We start from the raw sequence: 19,774 nt of genomic DNA on the forward strand, positions 1-19,774 counted from the left end.
GGCCCAACCACAAAGCTTTCAAGCTGCTGGAGACCCTGGACATGATTTCTTCACCTTTCCCTAGGGTGTAGGCCAAAGCCCCAGGAATGCCAACGCTCCTCCAGGACTTGACCTTGACTGGGACGCTCCTTTGACAGCATAGGGAGGGGCTAATTCAAACACATGAATAATTGGCTGCCTGACATGAGAATGGATGATACAAACAAAGAACAGAGGGATATAGAATGTCAGAAAAGAGTAGAAGGTGTCAGGAATGAAGTTGAGGGGAAGAAGAAAGAAATCGGAATGAGAACATCTGAAAAGCCCCAGCTCCCCATCAGAGAAGACATGTAGGGCGTCGGGTATCATAACAGCTTGCCTTACTCTTCCCTAAATCGGATGAGAACGTCTGAAAAGCCCCAGCTCCAAACATTTGATTTGAATTATTGTTCACCCTACTCACATAGGAGGAAGTATGGTGCCATGGTGGGTGGAGGGACTCCCTCTGCTTTTGGAGTCCAAAGACTTCAGTTCAAATGCTACTCACTACCTGCTTAATCCTGGGCAGGTCAACTCACTTCTCTGGGCCTCAGTTTCCTCCTCTGTAAAATGAAGGGAATTGATTAGATTATCTGCCTAAGGTTCCTTTCAGTTCTGAATTTATAATCCTGTGATAAATGACTTTTGTTCTGTACTTTTCAGCCTTTTGAATAAGCACATATTTCCTGGAGATATTTACCAAGTATTTACTACAAGCTCAACTCTGTACTGGGTTTTGGTTATGATTCCAGAGCTGTAGAGTCATGTTCATACATTTCCTTTAAGCACTTCTTACCCCTTCAAGGCATTCTTTGGATAATGTACTTTTCACTGGATTTATCTTTTAGAAATTTTTTTCATTGCAATTCTGGACCTGTCAGGTGTAAATTTGCAACAAACTAATGGAAACTGCTCCTTTAAAAAAAATGCCCCATGGATTGATTTCCTAAGTGAAGTATTACTCACCTGAAAGTAAAAGTTTTGTTAAGCACCAAATAAAATCAGATGCTAATCTCCCTAAAATCAACTACAGCAGAACCTTCCTAATTCTCTCCTCTCAACAAGGGTTTATGAGAGTAAAGCTGCAGTGAGGGCTCATATTACTGAGGCTTACTTACTAAATCCAGGCCTGGTTGCAAAAATGTGTCCCTGCTACATACAGAGATAGAATCATGTGAAGCATGCTTTTACCAGATTTAGCTCCTCTGCTCACTTACAAACTTGAGGAATCCACCAGTGTGCTAGGGCTCAGCCAGCCTTTGGCTCAAGAAACTTCAGGAAATTCAGCTCAGCTCCTGTGGCTAGGTGACTGACTCACTTTGCCTCTCTCAGCCTAAGTTTCCACATCTGTGAATTGAGAGAGTTGAACTATATCATAATATAAAGGTGTGGCTTCACCCCACTTCAGTAAGATACTAAAGACCCAGATTTCTCACTTGAATCAATCATTCAAGCAAGAGTGTTAACTAGGTGTGAAGTACTTTGATCATTGAAAGAAAATAGATGAGACCACAAAGGAAATATCCTGTAATTGGATGAAAGAATCAAACATACCTCCCATTAGGTCATTCAGTGGTGACCCTATGAAGTTTGTCCATGAGGTTTTCTTGGGAAATATATTGACATGGTTTGTCATTTCCTTCTCCAATGTGTCCCCATTTTATGAGAAAATGAGGCAAATAGAGGTTAAGTGACTTGCCCAGGGTCACACAGCTAGTAAGTGCCTGAAGCCAAATTTGAACTCAGATCTTCCTCTCTCCTGGCCTGGTGGTGCTCTATCCACCTAGCTGCCCATGTATACCATAGCAGGGCCAATTTGAAACAGAATATTCCAGCAGGAACTTTCTAAAAACAGCCCATTTTAGTGGTGGTAGAAGGCATTGCCCCTGGGCACTAATTTTTTGCCCCTGTCCTCACACTGACTAGGTGATGATCTTGTGAACCTTGAAGGGTTAGAATCTCTGTAGTCTCCATGGGTAGAAGTGTTCAACACAGCTTATAGCAGCTCCCCAGTAGTTAAGTTTGAATAATTGACTTAAAAAATAATGGGATCACACTAGATGGAGCCTCTGGTAAAGTACAAGAAACTCTAGTTCTACCAAGGTTACCCAGGACCATGAGGGGAGCAATACAATTACCCCTTCCACATCTCACCTTTCTCCATTTCAATTTCAATATGCTGTGGGTCAGTATAAGAAATTAAATGGGAATTTTTTGAGAGTTTTGTGGAAGCCACAAACAGCTTGTGAAGGCCAACATATGACAGAAAAGGTTTAGAAACTCAGAAATGCATACAATGTATGTATAATATTATGGTATAGTCTAATGCATAGTATTGTATAATGTCAATATATTTTATCTTTTAATACATAATAATTAATACTTCTTCTCTGGTATGAAGGGAGGGTCAAAAATTTTTACATGGATCTTCCAGATCGTGCGGGCACCACAACCCTAACCCCCGGGATATGGAAGTGATAGCTATCATCAGTCTTTTTTCTAGGAACTCAGTGGGTTTCAGAGAAAGAGCTCAGACAGAGGTAGGAGGCTACAATAGTATAGCTCCTTACAGTGACACAAGTACATGCTCAGCACTGAAGGACTCTGGGATGATGTGGCATCACCTCAGTCTCGGTGAGGAGGGGAGAAGGAAGGGGCTACATCAAAAAGAATTGGCCACTGAGCCAGAATGAATGCCCACTCAATAGATTTTAAATTAAGAGACAACTTGACACTATGTGTCTGTCTTTTCTCATCTGTTAAATCTCTGCGGAGGCTTTCTCTTAGACTTCTCCTCTACCCTCCCTTCATAGCTAGAGCAGCTGCTTTCACATGACAACAACATGCCACCTCAAGGGAGCCTGTGCCTGAACCTTGGACTCCTAGCTGCTTCTTGTTTCATGTTTCTTTCCCAGAGCATAACTGACAGAATAGAAAGCCTAGGACGAATGTTTCCAGCCTTGGAGTTACTCTCATGAGTTTAGGAAATTGGGAGCTCTTGGGTACTTTAGTCAGAACTGCCTGACACCAGGAGGAGTCTTCTGCAGCTTCACTCTTCTCGGACAAGATGACCAAGCAATGCCTTGGCTAGCCAAGAAAGACAAATGAATGACTAAATGAATGAATGAATAGATAAATCGAAAGGATTAAAATTACTATATGCAAAGCACTGGGTTGGGGCAGGGTTGGGGAAATAACAGAATGACAGAAGTTAAAAGTTGGAAGGGACCTCAATGGCCATCACTTCCAATCCATATGCTCAAGGAATGTCTACTATAAAATACCCAACAAGTGGTTGCCCAGCCTCTCTCAAGGCAATCTCTTTTACTTTTGGACAGTTAAGAAATTTTCCCTAAAATTTTCTTCTTTACAATTTCTACCCACTGCTCCTGATTCTGCTCTGTGGGGCCAAGCAGAACAGGTCTAGTCCCTTCTCCATACAACAGCCCTTCAAATATTTGAAGACGGTTATCAAGTCATCTTCTTAAGCTAAACATACCCACCTCCTCCAACCAATCCCCTTATGACATGGACCCAAGGCCCTTTACCTCTTTGGGACTCTCCAGCTTTTCAACGTCTTTAAACTATGATGCCTAGACCTGAATAACTGAACACTGAACCTCCAGTAAGGTCTGACAAGGAGAGAATACAATGGAGTTATTGCTTCCCGATTCTGGGAGGTTATATTCCTCTCAAGGCAACCCAAGGTCACATTAGTTTTATTGGCTGCCACATCACACTGATGACTCATTGATCTCAAAGTCCATTAAAACGCCCAGAGTTTTCTCAGAACAGCTGCTGTTTAACTATCCATCCTGCATCTTGTAGCTGTGAAGCTGATTTTTTGTACCCAAATGCAAGCCTTGAGACAAGTAGGTAGTGTTGTACATACAGCGTAGGTCTTAGAATCAGGAAGACCTGACCTTATCCTGTCTGACACACTCCTTAGCTAAGTCACCCTTGGCAAATTATTAACACACACCCCACCCCATCCCCACCCCCATCCCTTGGTTGCCTCATATTTAAAATGGGGATAATAATACTAACTTCCACAGATGTAGTGAGAATATATTTAACACCCTGTTACAATAATTAGTTCTTTTAAAACCTAGAGGTGCAATATAATGATCCCTCAAGTCTACATGGTTGCTTCCTCTTCAGCTTCAGGGAGTTTATTTTAGACAAAATGTTATAAACTTAGTCACAATCACTCTGAGCCTGCAGTTAGGAAAATTCCTAAAATTTAGGCAGAGGCTGGGCTCTCTTCCTAACATTATATTTTTACCCACCTCTAGTTAATTCCTGGCCCTTTTGTGCTTGAAGCAGAATTCAGTTTCCTGGAAACATTTGAGTAAAGAAAAAGAAGATTGTATCACATTATATCACAGATTATACCATTATATGATGGTGTCTGTGGATAGACAGGACCTAGAAGGGTAAATTGGGGAAAGAGCAGAGCTTTTCTTGGAACTTTCCTCAGCTTGGCTTTCTACTCCGAGATGCTTATAGAGTCAATGGCCCTCTTCATTGATGACTCTTCTCAATACTGACCTTCTCTGATACAACTTGAGGCTATGTTTGCTACTTGAGGGGTGTGCTGGAATACCACATTTGCTCCAACTTCTGTAATCATTCCCTTCTCAAATCATTTGAGAATGTACTGATCTCTGAGGCATGGCACTAGTTTGAAGGCCTTTTTGTACCAAGTCTAAGGCCTATAAATGTTTAGGTTGTTTGATGACATTATTTCTTACTATACGTGGGGCAAGGTTGAGTAAGTCAATTACCCCACACTTACACATAGAAAGGGCTTTGCAAACCTTAAAGTGTTATATAACTGTTGCTGTTGTTCACATTGCATTTGCTCCTAACGAATTTCATCTTACTAGATTCATCTCGATGCTATAGTATGTAAAGGTCCTTTGAAATCCTGACTGTGTCTTCTAGTATGTTAATTATCACTCAGGCTTTATGACATCTACAGATTTGATGAGCATGTCATCTGTGCCTTTATCCAAGTAACTGCTAAGATTATTAAATGGTACAAGGCCAAACATAGATCCCTGGGATACTCCATGGAGACCTCTGGGCCGGGTGACATTGAGTTAACATTTAAGCTGCTCTAGAAAGGCACTCAATGTTCAATGTAGATCAGGTATAGGCCAGCCATTTATTTTCTGTATTAAAGAAATGCTTTACTATTTTTATCTAATATATTTAAATTTATTTTCAATATTTAATTACTCATATATCACATTATTATTGTATTATAATAATATATTGTTTCATATTATACAATATTATACATTTATTATTGTAATATATTTATATATTGTTTACATATTATATGTTGATATTAAATATATTTATTGTATTATATATTAATATTTAATATAACATTAAATTTATTTAAAATTATTTACTAAAAGAAATGCTCAAAAACACACACAAAAAACTAACAGGCACAAGTTGACAAAGACTTTAGAACATAACGCATTAAGCCATATATCTTACTCTCCAAGGAGACTGATATTTAAAAACCCAAAACACATTTTATGGGAACTGATGAACAACCTTTTCACTGTCACCTCAGCTCTGGAGTGTCCAAACAACTCCTTCAAGAACCAAATGGTCTTGTAAGCCCAGGGTATAGCTTGGGCTCTTTCTTCTGACAGTGATCATTTTCTCTAAGAAAGATGTAGTTCCATAAAAATTCTCCTGCTACTAAGCAGCTCTTACTGGGGTATCCAAGAACTTTTGAATTATCAGCGTCATGATGACTGTTGGGTCACTCGCTTAGGGACTATAAAGTAGGCAGCTCTTCCTGGTTCAGTGACTAATCCTCTCTGAAGCAGCTTCTTCCCCTGCCACCTAACTTTAGCCATAAGCATATGTCACTCTGGAGATATGCAGGAGAATTCAACTCTATGTGTTTGCCACGGGTTGTGCTCAATTCCCATTATCCTAGGAACCAAGGTCTAGAGCTAGTAGGGACCTTAGAGCTCTAGTACAATTTTATAGATTGCTATGTAGAAAAATCTGATTTTATCCATGTTATCAAATAGGAAAATGAGGCCTAGACAGGTGAAATGATTTGCCCAAGTTTACTGAAGTAGTAAATGGAAGAGTGGGAATTCAAACTCAGGTCCTGTGACTCTGAGCTCACTGTGCCATGACATTTCAGCTCTGAAGCTGGGATTCCATGATCAAATCTTCAGCCTTATGTATCAAAGCATATCTCTGCCATAGCACCTCTGTCCTTGGAGTCTCCTAGCTAAGGATGTAACTTCATTAAATCCTAACTCTGATTATAGGGCTGCTGACTTAAAAGTATTATATTGTCCTCCTTGCCTTGCAAGGAGAAGCAACTGGGACAGAAATCCAAACACAGGCCTCCCAGGTTACCTAACGGCCTCAGGAACACGTAACAAGGCACTTATAATTACATAATAATACCCTGTAGGCACTTTGCTGGTTTGGAGAGATTACATGCTTAATCCTCAAAAGTATCCTGTAGAGCCCTGGGATTCTGCAAAGTTTTACTTTGGTTTTAAGAAGAAAAAAGGAAGGCAGCATTATCTTAGTACCTGATGGCTCTTACTTAATAATTGTTGTTCAGACAGACAGGTGACCAACTGAAATCCCAAAGTACAAACCAGGGTTTTATTTGATACGTGATTAGATCAAACCAGAAGAGAGAGGTATTGACTTGTTCATTGTATCTCCCTCTCCTGTAGTTCTTTTGCCATTAACCTACGACTCTCTCTATAAAATGCCAATCAAGGTTTTGTTTTGGGTTTTTTTTTACTGGCATCTGTTTGAAATCAAGCCCAAGGAACTAACTAAAGGCCCATGTGGATAATGCCTGCAGCTAACAGCTGTTGGGAAGGGCACAACCACAGTAGTCCTGTCTTCTTTAAGCTAAGAAAATGTCCAATAATAAGAACTCTTACAAATTCAAATTTGTACAAATGCAAATTCACAGTAATAGCAACACTGTGTGATGATCAACTAACTATGAGTGACTTAGCTCTACTTAGGAATACGATGATCCAAGACAATTCCAAAAGACTCATAATGAAAAATACTATTCACGTCCAAAGAAACAACTGATGGAGTCTAAATGCAGATTAAAGCATACTGTTTTCACTTTGGTTTTTTATGGTTTTTTTTCCCTTTTGTTCTGTTTCTTCTTTCACAACATGACTATTGTGAAAATATGTTTTACATGATTGCAATGTGTAGCCTATATCAGATTGTTTGCCATCTTGGGGAGGGAGAACAATTTGGAAATCAAAACCTTATAAAAAATGATTGTTTACTAAGCATATACACACCAAGTGGTAGAGCATCCAAATTCTTAGAGGAGAAGTTCATGGAGAGGAAGAAATAGACAGCAAAACTTTACTAGTAGGGGACCTCAACCTCCCCCTTTCTGAACTAGATAAATCTAACCACAAAATAAACAAGAAAGAAGTTAAGGAAGTGAATAGAATTTTAGAAAAGTTAGATATGGTAGACCTCTGGAGAAAATTAAATGGGAATAGAAAGGAATATACTTTTTTTCCCGGTGGTACATGGCACTTACACAAAAATTGACCATGTACTATGGCATAAAAACCTCACAATCCAATGCAGAAAGGCAGAAAGGCCATGAAAAGACAGACTAAAATTAATTGGAAACTAAATAATATAATCCTAAACAACAAATGATAGAAACAATCAATAATTTCCTCCAAGAGAATGACAATAATAAGACAACATACCAAAACATGGGATGCAGCAAAAGCAGTTCTTAGGGGAAGTTTTATATCTCTAAATGCTTACATGAATAAAATGCAGAAAGAAGAGATCAATACATTGAGAGTGCAACTAAAAAAACCTAGAAAAAGAACAATTAAAAATCCCCAATTAAATACCAAATTAGAAGTACTGAAAACCAAAGGAGAGATTAATAAAATTGAAATTAAGAAAACTACTTAACTAATAAACAAAACTAAGAGCTAGTTTTATGAAAAGATAAACTTTTAGTTAAGTTAATTTAAAAAAAGAAGTTAACCAAATTACCAGTATCAAAAATGAAAAGGGTAAATTCACCACCAATGAAGAAGAAATTAAAACAATAATTAGGAACTATTTTGCCCAACTGTATGCCAATAAATTTGACACTTAGTGAAATGGATGAATATTTACAAAAATATAAATTGCCCAGATTAATTGAAGAAGAAGTGAAATACTTAAATAACCCCATCTCAGAAAAAGAAATTGAACAAGCCATCAATTAACTCCCTAGGGAAAAAATCGCCAGGGCCAAATGGATGTATAAGCAAATTCTATCAAACATTTAAAGAACAAATAATTCCAATGCTATGTAGACTATTTGGGAAAATGAAGAAGTCTTATCAAATTCTTTTTATGACACAAATATGGTGCCGGGAAGAGTCAAGACAGAGAAGAAAAATTATAGACCAATTTCCCTAATGAATATAGATGCAAATTTTTTAAATAAAATATTAGCAAAAAGATTACAGAAACTTATCATGAGAATAATACACTATGACCAGCTAGGATTTATACCAGGAATGCAGGGCTGGTTCAATATTAGGAAAACTATCAGTATCATATCAACAACAAAACCAACAGAAACCACATGATTATCTCAATAGATACAGAAAAGGCCTTTGACAAAATACAACACCCATTCACATTAAAAACACTAGAGACCATAGGAATAAATGGAGTCTTCCTTAGAATGATAAGTAGCATCTATCTAAAACCTTCAGCAAGCATTATATGTAGTGGGGACAATGTGTGAAAAGTGTTTTGTAATCATGTTCATGTAGTAACTGGGTTTGTTTCAGAAAAGCTAGAAGCATTTCCAATAAAATCAGGAGTGAAATAAGGGTGTCCATTATCACTGCTGTTGTTCAATATGATACTAGAAATGTTAGCTTTAGCAATGAGAAGAAAAAGAAACTGAAGGTATTAGAATAGGCAAAGAAGAAACAAGGCTATCACTCTTTGCAGATGATATGATGATATACTCAGAGAATCCTAGAGAATCAAGTAAAAAACTACTTGAAATAATAAACAACTTTAGCAAAGTTGCAGGCTATAAAATAAACTCACATAAATCGCTAGCATTTCTATATATTACCAACAAAGCCTAACAGCAAGAGATAGAAAGAGAAATTCTATTTAAAGTTAATAGGCATTATAAAATATTTAGGAGTCCACCTACCAAAATAAACCACATGAACACAATTACAAAACACTTTTCACACAAATAAAGTCAGATCTAAATAATTGGAAAAACATCAGTTGCTCATGGGTAGGCCAAGCTAATATAATAAAAATGACAATCCTACCTAAATTAATTTATTTATTCAGTGCCATACCAATCAAACTACCAAAAATTACTTTATAGAGCTAGAAAAAATAATAATAAGATTCATTTGGAATAATAAAAGGTCCAGAATATCAAGGGAACTAATGAAAAGAAATGCTAGGGGAAGTGGCCTAGCCATACCAGATCTTAAATTGAATTATAAAACAGTAATCATCAAAACTATTTGGTACTGGCTAAGAAATAAAGTGGTAGATCAGTGGAATAGGTTAGGTACAGAAGACACAGGAATCAGTAACTACAGTAATTTACTGTTTGATAAACCCAAAGACCTCAGCTTTTGGGATAAGAACTCACTATTTGACAAAAGCTATTGGAAAAACTGGAAAAGGGTATGGCAGAAACTAGGCACAGACCCAAATCTCACACCATATACCAAAACAAAGTCAAAACAAGTGCATGATTTAGATACAAAGGCTGATACTATAAGCAAACTGGAAGAGCAAGGAATAGTTTACCTCTCAGGTTTATGGAGAACAGAAGAATTTATGGCCAAACAAGAGATGGAGAACATAATGAAATGAAAAATGGATAATTTTGATTACATTAAATTGAAAGTTTTTGCACAAACAAAGCCAATACAACCAAGATTAGGAGAGAAGTAGAAAACTGGGAAAGAATTTTTACAACCAGTGTTTCTGATAAGGGCCTCATTTCTAAAATATATAGAGAACTAAGTCAAATTTATAAGAATACAAGTCGTTCCCCAATTACTAAATGGTCAAAGGATATGAACAGGAAGTTTTTAGATGAAAAAATTAAAGCTATCTATAGTCATATGGAAAAATGCTCTAAATCACTATTGATTAGAGAAATGCAAATCAAAACAACTTTGAGGTACCACATCACACCTATCAGATTGGCCAACATGACAAAACAGGAAAATGGTAAATGTTGGAGAAGATGTGGGAAAATTGGAACACTAATGCACTGTTGGTGGAGTTGTGAACTGATCTAACCATTTTGGAGAGCAATTTGGAACTATGCCCAAAAGGCTATAAACATGCATACTCTTTGACCCAGTAATAACACTTCTAGGGTTGCATCCCAAAGAGATCATAAAAAATGGGAAAAGGACCAACATGTACAAAAATATTTATAGCAGCTCTTTTGTGGTGGCAAAGAATTGTAAATTGAGAGGATGCCCATCAAATGGGGAATGGCTGAGCAAGTTATGATATATGAACATAATGGAATACTAGTGCTATAAGAAATGATGAGCAGGCAGACTTCAGAAAAACCTGGCAAGATTGATGCCGAGTGAAGTGAGCAGAACCAGGAGAACGTTGTACATAGTAACAGCCACGTTGTGTGATGACTAACTTTGATAGACTTAGCTCTTCTCAGCAATCTAAGACAGCTCCAAAAGTCTCATGATGGAAAATGCTATCCACATCCAGAGAAAGAACTATTCGCTTTTTTTTCTTCTGTTTTGTTTTGTTTCTCCTTTCTTGTGGTTCCTCCTATTGGTTCTAATTCTTCTTTACAACATGACTAATGTGAACATATGTTTAATAGGAATGTATATATAGAGCCTATATCAAATTGCATGCTGGCTTGGGGAGAGAGGAGGAGAAAATTTAAAACTCAAAAGCTTATGGAAGCAAATGTTAAAAACTAAAAGTGAATTAATTAATTTTTTAAATGAATGTTGAAAATTGTCTTTACATGTAATTAGAAAAAAATAAAATAACATTTACATTAGAAAATTTTCAAGTAATTTCTCTTGCTACCTTTGGGGGTTTTTTTTTGTCTTTTCTTCTAAAATGTAGGCTATGCTTTTTAAAAAGCAGATTCCATTAAACAAAATTCAGAAATCTTTTCCTTAGGGTTGTGTATATGCCAGACCTAAAGTGGCAGAACACCTTATACACATACATATACATTTTTACATTCTAGGCTTTCTGTAATTGATTCTTTTTGTACCCATCCAAACTAATTTCCCACTACTTATCAACATGAATCTTGCATTCGGATGAGGCTGATCCCATATACATTACTAATGTTTTTCAGGCAGGTAGGTGACCTGCTGAAATTTCAAAGGACATGTCACACTTTCACCCGGCTACCTGATAAACTGGGTAGCAATTAAGCCAAACAAGAACAGAGAATGACTGACTTGCTCATTGCATCTCAATCTCTTACAGCCCTTTCCTGGCTTAACTCACCGTCCCATATGCAGGCTCTATATTCATTCCTGTCTTTACAGTTGCTCTGTTCCCCACCGCTATAATGCTCTTCCTCTTCCAACTCTGTCTATCCAAACCTTACTCATCATTTAGCTGCTCTCAAGTTCTTACCTCTCCCATTGAGACTTCCCCAATGACCCTGGAAAGTTCTAAGGATTTTAGTGGACTGAAAGCTCACTATAAATCAATGGTGTGATATGGCTGCCAAAAAAAAGGTAATGTGAGTTGGGGCTACCTGTGGGCCACATAGTTTCCAAGACTAAGGAGGTTAGAGAACTATAGTACTCTATCCTGGTCAGACCACATATGTAACATCGCGTTTAGTTCTGGGCACTCATTTTAGAATAGACAGTGATGAGCTGGGGTACACTAGATGAGGGCAATCAGAATAGTGAAGGACCTGCAGTTCATGCCATTTGAAGAGCAAATGAAGGAACGGGGGATGTGTAGCCTGAAAAAAGAAAACTGGAGGTGAGGGGGTGGCTGCCTCCTGTAGTCATAAAGTAAACGAAGGGGTACCATGTAGACAAGTAATTTGACTCATTTTCTTTGGACCCAGAAAGCAGGACTGGTGGATGTTACAAAGAAGAAAACTTTCTCATAATTAGAGCTATCCTAAAGTAGAATGAGTTGCCTTGAGAGATAGTGTGGGTCCCTCTCATTGGAGGTCTTCAAGCCAAGCTGAATGACCAAGTTTCATCAATTTGTTATGCAGGAAATTCTTTTGGTGAATTTGTCATCCAATGTATTTAATTTTTGAGTTGTAAGGGATGTCGGTAGCCATCTGGTCCAACCCTAACTTGAAGGTTTCTTTCATGAGACATGAATTTTAGTGCATGGTCTTGAAGAGGTTTTTTTTTGGGGGGGGAGATATGGTGGTGAATTTTTTTAACTTGCTTCCCAGGTCTTGCCTTTATTCTGGACAGGTGAGGGTCAGAAGTGGCCTATGGCTTAGGAATACGTTCTTTTCTATATTCCCCAAAGCAACTTGTATGGCAATAGCAAAGAGTGGGCATTCCATAAAGACACAATGAAACGAATGGAATAGTCAGGAAAATGAAAATACTTCCCTCTCCCTACTTCCAGATACATAAAAACAGCCAAAAGGATTTCCTAAAACTTTCCAAAAGAAATTCCAAACATTAAAGATTTCAGTCTCAAAATGAAAATGTCAGTTGGGAGGTAGTTATAAGCCAGGGAAAATGTAAAGAAGGATAAATCTAATAATGCCATGGCTAATTTAATTATATCTCTTCCATGAGGAAATAGTATTGGGAAGATGGAGGAAAAGAAAAGAATTTTGCAGCTAATTTTCCTAGAGACTATGCATAATTATAATTAGCATTCACAGAGTGAATAGAATCCTGGGTAACACCATTTCCAAAACCTGCAATGTTGTTATCCTGGACTCAGATGCTTAATATGAGACTCAAGGCCAAGTTCCTTCAATCATTAGAAAAGTGGGATCAGAAGGCAATAGCCTACACAAGTCCTGGACCTGTGCCTATAATTTGACATGTGGTCCTTTTGTTTAAAAAAAAAAAAGTATGAGCTAAGATAATCCTGAAAATAGACTTGTAGGCTTATGGTGTGTAAAATGACATTCACCCTAAAACAATCACACATCTTTATTTCCTAATGCTATCTTTCAAAGACATGACTAAATCTTTTTTAACAGTGAAAACTTCAGCAATTGACAAGCCATAGCTACCTCTTTCTCCCTCAGTTCTCCGTTTTACAGTGAAATTAATTATTTGAATAAGTCAGGCCAAAAAAGAAGGAAAGAAAGGAAAAGAAAGAAGGGAAAAAAAAACCTCAAGAAACAAAACATTTGGGCCTAATCATCCAGATATTTGAGGACAGCTAGATAGCACAATGAATAGTGTCCGACTTGAAGTCAGGAAGACTCATCTCACTGAGTTCAAAACTAGCTGTGTGACCCTGGGCAAGTCACTTAACCTTGCTTACCTCAGTTTCCTCATCTGTAAAATGAGATGGAGAAGGCAATGGCAAATCATTCAATTATCTTTGCCAAAAAAAAACCCAATAACTAAATGGGGTCACAAAGTGTTGGACACGACTGAAACAACTGACCAAGAACATCGAGGTCTTTGTACAGAAGTCTTAGGAATTGTTTCATTTTCCAAATTCTCTGGGTGATTCTATCATTCTAATGTCTCACTTCTCTTTTGGGGGCCAGATACACCTCTCTTCCCAAGCCAGGTTTCCCTAGCAGCGATTCCCCAATCATCAAGCCTGAGGAAAGTTTTTACCAAGTTATTACTACCAAAGGTATTTTCTTCTCGAAATTATCAATTTTTCAAGACTGAGTCTTGGCTGAGGAAGAGAATTATTATTCCTTAACTTAACATGGTCAATGTGAAAAGACCTTCATCCTCAATTAATTTCTCAGGTGGAAAGTGTTGGCAATCCCATATCTGAACTCAAGTCCTCCTGACTCCAGGGCCAGTGCTCTGTCCGCTGAGCCACCGAGCTGCCCCAAGCAACCACATATCTACAGGGAAAGGGATCACTAATTGGATCTGTAATTAGTCACTGATTAGCACGTGGCTGATTATTTTTTGGCTGAAGCAGAGGATAGGCAAGCATGAATGCCTTGTAGTCTGTATGACTAGAAGGCAAGCATGAATGCCTTGTAGTCTGTATGACTAGAGGAATTTCCCTCATCATGGGATTGTACATCCACTGGGATATCGGTGTAGTCTCAGGTTTAAGGACTTATTCAGCACATTCTTTGGTTTGTGTGGCTGAGGGGATACAAAGCCAGATGTCATAAACCTGGAAGATGTACATTCGAGTTCTTCCTGGGACACATACAGGCTGTGTGACTCTGGGAGGTCATTTAACTTCTAAGCAAGTCTCTAAGACTATAATTTATAGAGAAGTTGTCATCTACACTGACAGAAGGAATTTCTTCATCTGAGATTTCCCTATATGAATGAAATCGGTTTTAATCCCTCCCCTTATTCTTTTGCCCAACATAATTACTTAGAGAATAATTAACAACATTATGGAGTACTTTAAAATTTACAAATAACTTTCCTCCCAACAGTCCAGTAGTGCTACCACTATTGTTCCCATTTTACCAAGGAGGAAAATGAGGTTTAGTTGCCCAGAGTTCTCAAAAGTCAGGGGTTCTTAACAAATTTTTGTGTGTCACAGCCCACTTTGCCAGTCTAGAGAAGCCTATGCACCTCTTTTCTCAGGATAATGGTTGTTGCCAACATTCATAATTGAAGGAAATGCTAAATTTCAATTAGAGGTTAGTGAAAATAATTTCCTCTCCAAGTTCAAGGACTCCCTGAAATCTCCCCACAAGAATATTTGCTTTAAGTAGTAACCATGGGAGACATAGTTGAACTTGAACTCAGCTCCTCTTCCTCCACTGGTCTTTCCCCTATACCATGCTGCCTCCAAAACAAAATAAAAAAGAGGGATCTGAACATGGGAAGCAGGAATAAATACATGCTTGGTGTTGCTCCTGTATGTAACCATGACTTGGATTCTCAAGATGTACAGACAGCTGATCATAAAAAAATGAAATAGAACTTGAAAGTCCTCCTGAAGAAAAGAAGGGGTTAGGCTGGCTCTGGAACTATGCTGGCAATTATTCAGAAACTGAGTTTAATCTCTGAGTCCAGAGTCCCAAAGATAAAACACACCACCCATTTCTGTCAGAGGGGCAGAATAAGATGTACATTTTTGGACGGGGCATTGTGGGGATTTGTTTGGCTAGATGATGCCTACTTGTCATGAGGATTTAGTTTTCAACTTTTATTGTTTAATTAGGAGGGGCAGTGGGAGAAAGGAGACAATAATTGCTTGTCTAAATAAATAAATGATTTAAAATAAAAAATGGGTTCCAGAGAAAACTGATCATACTTTTAAAAAAAGAAATCATACTAATAATATCTCTTAAAGTAGAAATCTCTGAATGAAACGCATTTCATGAATAGAAAATGTGTATACTTAAAAGAATAAATTGCCCAACCTCAAAAAAAATGGAGTGTATTGTTAGACCTGGGTCAGGTAGAGATCAGCTAAACTGTGGGGTGCTATTTAATAAAGATATTTTATTCAATGGAAGCACAAAACCAGCAAGGCTTTCTCAACATTTGATGACAAAATACTTAGAATAAGAAATGGGGTCTCTCAGAAGCCAGTAGATTCCCCCTCACTAGAAGCCTTCAAGTAAAGGCTGATTAACCACTTGCCCAGGACATTGTAAAAGGTATCCTCCTGGTGTGGATATTCCCTCCACCAAAACAGATAGGCAATTCTTCTGTAACCAGACCTTCATGATCCAACTCCGACCTATCCTTCTGGGCTGGTGACACATTACTCTCCCTCAGAGAGTTTATATTCTGGCCAAACTGGACAATTTGCTGTTCCTTTATATTCAACATTCTCTGTGCCTTTGCTTGGGCTGAACAGCATGCTTAGAATCCTCTTCACCCCAACAGCTTGGAATTCCCAGATCCCTTCAAAGCTACCTTCTCATATCAAATACAAATTTGCCTCTTTGCAATTCCTGCCCATTATTCCTAATCCTGCCCTCCCCCCTCCATTTTCATTTTTGAGACTGAAACCTCTGATGTTTGGTTTTGCACTGAAAGATGATTGAGACATAGTTGATGACCTCCAGGACTCAGGGGAATAAGACATACCCACAAATGTAATGTCAAGTGTAATGTTGTGAGTGCTAAGAGAGGTAAAACAGTAATACACTCTGTTAGTTGGGAGGAAGGAGATTATTGCTTCCTTCTGGTAGGAACAGGGAAGGCTTCCAGAAGGAGGTGAGATAGCATTGGAGCGGAATTTTAACGGATGAACGATATGCAGATATGGTGGGGTGACGAAGCAGTTCAAGTGTTTGTAATAACAAGAGAAGGACAACAGCGGGAAAGTTTAATATGCTTTCAGAAGTAGTCCAATTTAGCTGGTGCATTATAGGCTACATCAAGGGAGGCTGTATAACTTGAAGCTGGAAGGGTGAGCTGGAAACCAGACTGTAGAAGGCTCGGCATCCCAGGTTAAGAAGAGAATGGAGGTGAGGATACTATATCAGAGACAATAAAGGCCTGAAATCTGATGGAGGCAGTAAAAAAGGAAAAGAAGAAAACAGATAGGAGAGAGATTACAGAAGTAAAAGAGATTTGGCAACTGACTAGATGCATGGGGAGGAGACTGGAAAGGGGGAGCAAGGAGTCCAAAGTTACTCATAGCTTTTGTGCCAAATTAGTTATCAACGTTGTTGTTTAGTCATTTCAGTTGGGCCTGATTATTTTTACTGTTAAAAAAAAGTCAAGTGCCTTGACTTCATTTGGGTTTTTCTTGGCAAGATACTAAAGTGGTTTGCCATTTCCTTCTCCAGTTCATTTTGCAGATGAGGAAACAGGCAAACAGGGTTAAGTGACTTGCTCAGGATCACACAGCTAATAAGTATTTGAGACCAAATTTGAACTCAGGTCTTCCTGACTCCAGGCCTGTACTCTGTCCATTGAGCCACCTAGCTGCTCATTATCAACATTAAGTGAAGATAAATACTTCAATTTCCTTTCTAGAACATCTTAAATACAGCATTAAAATATGAATAAAAACTTCTAATAATACCAATCTTAAACTGACCACAATAAATAATGGTTAGAAAGCTGGCTGACAGGAAAAACCATGTTCAAAACCTATCTCTGACACTTATCTGTGTGACCAAGGAGATCTTGATCTCTGAATTTCAGTGTCTTCTATAAAAAGGGGATAGTATGTATTATATTATATATTATGCCTTCATTATTATTATACTATATTATTATTATTATTATACTATACCTTTAGTTCCTAAGGTTCAAATGAGATCATATATACAAAGCAGTTTTAAAAATTTTAAGGATTACCTACGTAGTAGTAGTAGTAGTAGTAGTAGTAGTAGTAGTAGTAGTAGTAACAATAATAAAATGGATTAGTTACTATTTAGTTTTCACAGCACCATCAATAACATTTGACCTCTCTCCTTCAAGTATGCCATATTACTGATATTACTGAATAGTAGCCTGTGTTCTCATCACGAATTGCAGGCAGTTTTCCATACTATATAAAGTGTTAGGGTCTAGCAAGAGAAGGAAGGAAGGAAGGAAGGAAGGAAGGAAGGAAGGAAGGAAGGAAGGAAGCAAGGAAGGAAGGAGAGAAGGGGAAGGCAGAAAAGGAAAAGTCCTCTACAAAACTATAAAGCAAAAAACTTTGCTTTACAAGCCCCTTTTCCTTTTTCAACATCCTTTTTCCTAATCCATGAGTCTCTCCCTCCCCTCCTCAGTGCCATCATGTCCTCCATCCTCTTATTAAAACTGCTGTAAGGAAAGAAGATCTTCTCCAACTTTGTATGGCCAGTCATCGGGGGTTGGGGAAAGAGAGTGGGTGACAAATTCTAAGCCTTCTCTCTCCCTGCGGAATGAAAGACCTTTTTGTCAGGTACCATGGAGTAAGTAGAATAAGACTGTGGAACACCAGCAGGACATCTCCCTCTTGCTAAAACTACACAGGCAATTTTGTCACCTCCTGGACTTAGTTCCTTGGTCCTCGGGGACTGTGACTTCATATTCCAGAATGACGGAATTTGGGCTAAGAAAAAGAATACATCCAAGAAGGATTAGGAAGGATATCTTTGCCTGAAGTTTTGTGGATCTTATTCAGAGGCTCAAAACTAAAAAGGGAGGAGAGAGAAAAGAGCCTACTTATACAATTATCAAACCAGATACCAGAGAAAGCAAAAAGTATGCTAGGGAAAGAAGAACCATAATGGGATGGGGGTCTAGTAATTTGCAGGAGAATGTAACTAAAAGGTAGATAGAGGGAGTAGAAACAATATTATCATCTGAAATGTCTATAAACCAATTTGCAGAATATGGATAATAAACGGCATGAGCAAAATCTTAAGGCAAAGAGTGGGATGTGAGTCATCCCTGGAATACTGCAGAAGGCTCTATCCAGTTCAAAAAAAGAAGATTAGATAAAGGACCATCTGGGTACTGTTCTGTATCAAAAAGATATGGAAATTCATGAACATGAGGGAGGAAACACAGTACGGAGTACATGGGTAAAATAAAAAGCAGAAGAAGAGATATTGTGTTTGGTGGGAATATGCCACAGACAAAGCAGCCAAAAGATGGAGCTGGATTCCAACCAAAACTAGGGTGGAAACAGCAGATCACTGTCATGGAGGACTTCAACTACCCAGCTAGCTGCTGGAGGTTCCTCTTCTGCTGAAGAGCAGAGCAGTGGATAAATTCTCGCCTTATTAATCATTTCATCTTTCAAAAGGAAGAGGATAATGAAAAGAATATGACCCTGGGCCTGAATCTAACTAAAAAGGAAGAAATGGTCTAGGAAATAGAAATGATGGGAAACTTGGGTGACTTTGAAATGCCACTAAGAGCTTGTCTTTCAGGGATGGGAAAGGAACAAGGATAAGCATGATCTGATGTGCAATCTAGACGAGGAATGTTTTCCAGAAATGAGAGAAAATATAGGTAGCACCCTACAATCTGAGACTTTAAAACAGGAAATTGGTTCCAAAGGGATAGGAGGCTCTCAAGAATGAAATTGTGATGAATTGGATCTTTCTAATAAAGTATTCACAATGCCTTCCTTTAATAGGCATCTCAAGTCCCTACTTCTGCTACTCCCTCACAATTCTAGACAATAAGTATCCATAAGTGCCTATTCTGTCATGTGCCCTGTGCTGGGGATCCAAATATGAATGAAAAAACAGTCCCTGCCCTCAAGGAGCTTGCATTATACTGGGAAATATGATAACACTGTATGGTTTTCCAAGCTTTTTTACACACACCGTCCTATTTAATTGTCATAACAGTCCTATGAAGTAGGCAGGTGGATATAATTTAGTCCCATGAAGGGAGGGAGGGAGGTAGTATCTTTTTTTTTTTTAAGTTGTGGCCATCAAAGCAAACTCACAGAAGGGTAGCTGGGCTACAAAGGCAAATGAAGTAAAGAGTTTCTGCCCCCATTATGCTATCAGAGGTACTATAAACACTGAATTTTCAACAAATCAACACCTTAAGTAAACCCAACACTGTGCGAGGCTCTACAGGTGCTAGGCTCTACCTCTGGTATGAGGGCTTGCTGAGCC

General features: G+C 38.2%; 1 long non-coding RNA gene across 1 annotated transcript in view; it reads right to left on the minus strand.

Annotated features, from left to right (window-relative positions):
* Nucleotides 1-448: 448 nt before the first annotated feature.
* Nucleotides 449-19,774, minus strand: part of LOC144455825 (uncharacterized) — a 173,510-nt gene continuing 154,184 nt past the window's right edge. Inside the window, exon 3 of the long non-coding RNA XR_013484619.1 lies at nt 449-581. This is a non-coding gene — a long non-coding RNA (uncharacterized LOC144455825). The remainder of the gene's footprint in view (nt 582-19,774) is intronic.

Source organism: Phascolarctos cinereus, unplaced genomic scaffold (assembly GCF_003287225.1).
Source record: "Phascolarctos cinereus isolate Bilbo 61053 unplaced genomic scaffold, phaCin_HiC Scaffold_2;HRSCAF=192, whole genome shotgun sequence".
In the NCBI taxonomy this organism is placed as follows: Eukaryota; Metazoa; Chordata; class Mammalia; order Diprotodontia; family Phascolarctidae; genus Phascolarctos; species Phascolarctos cinereus.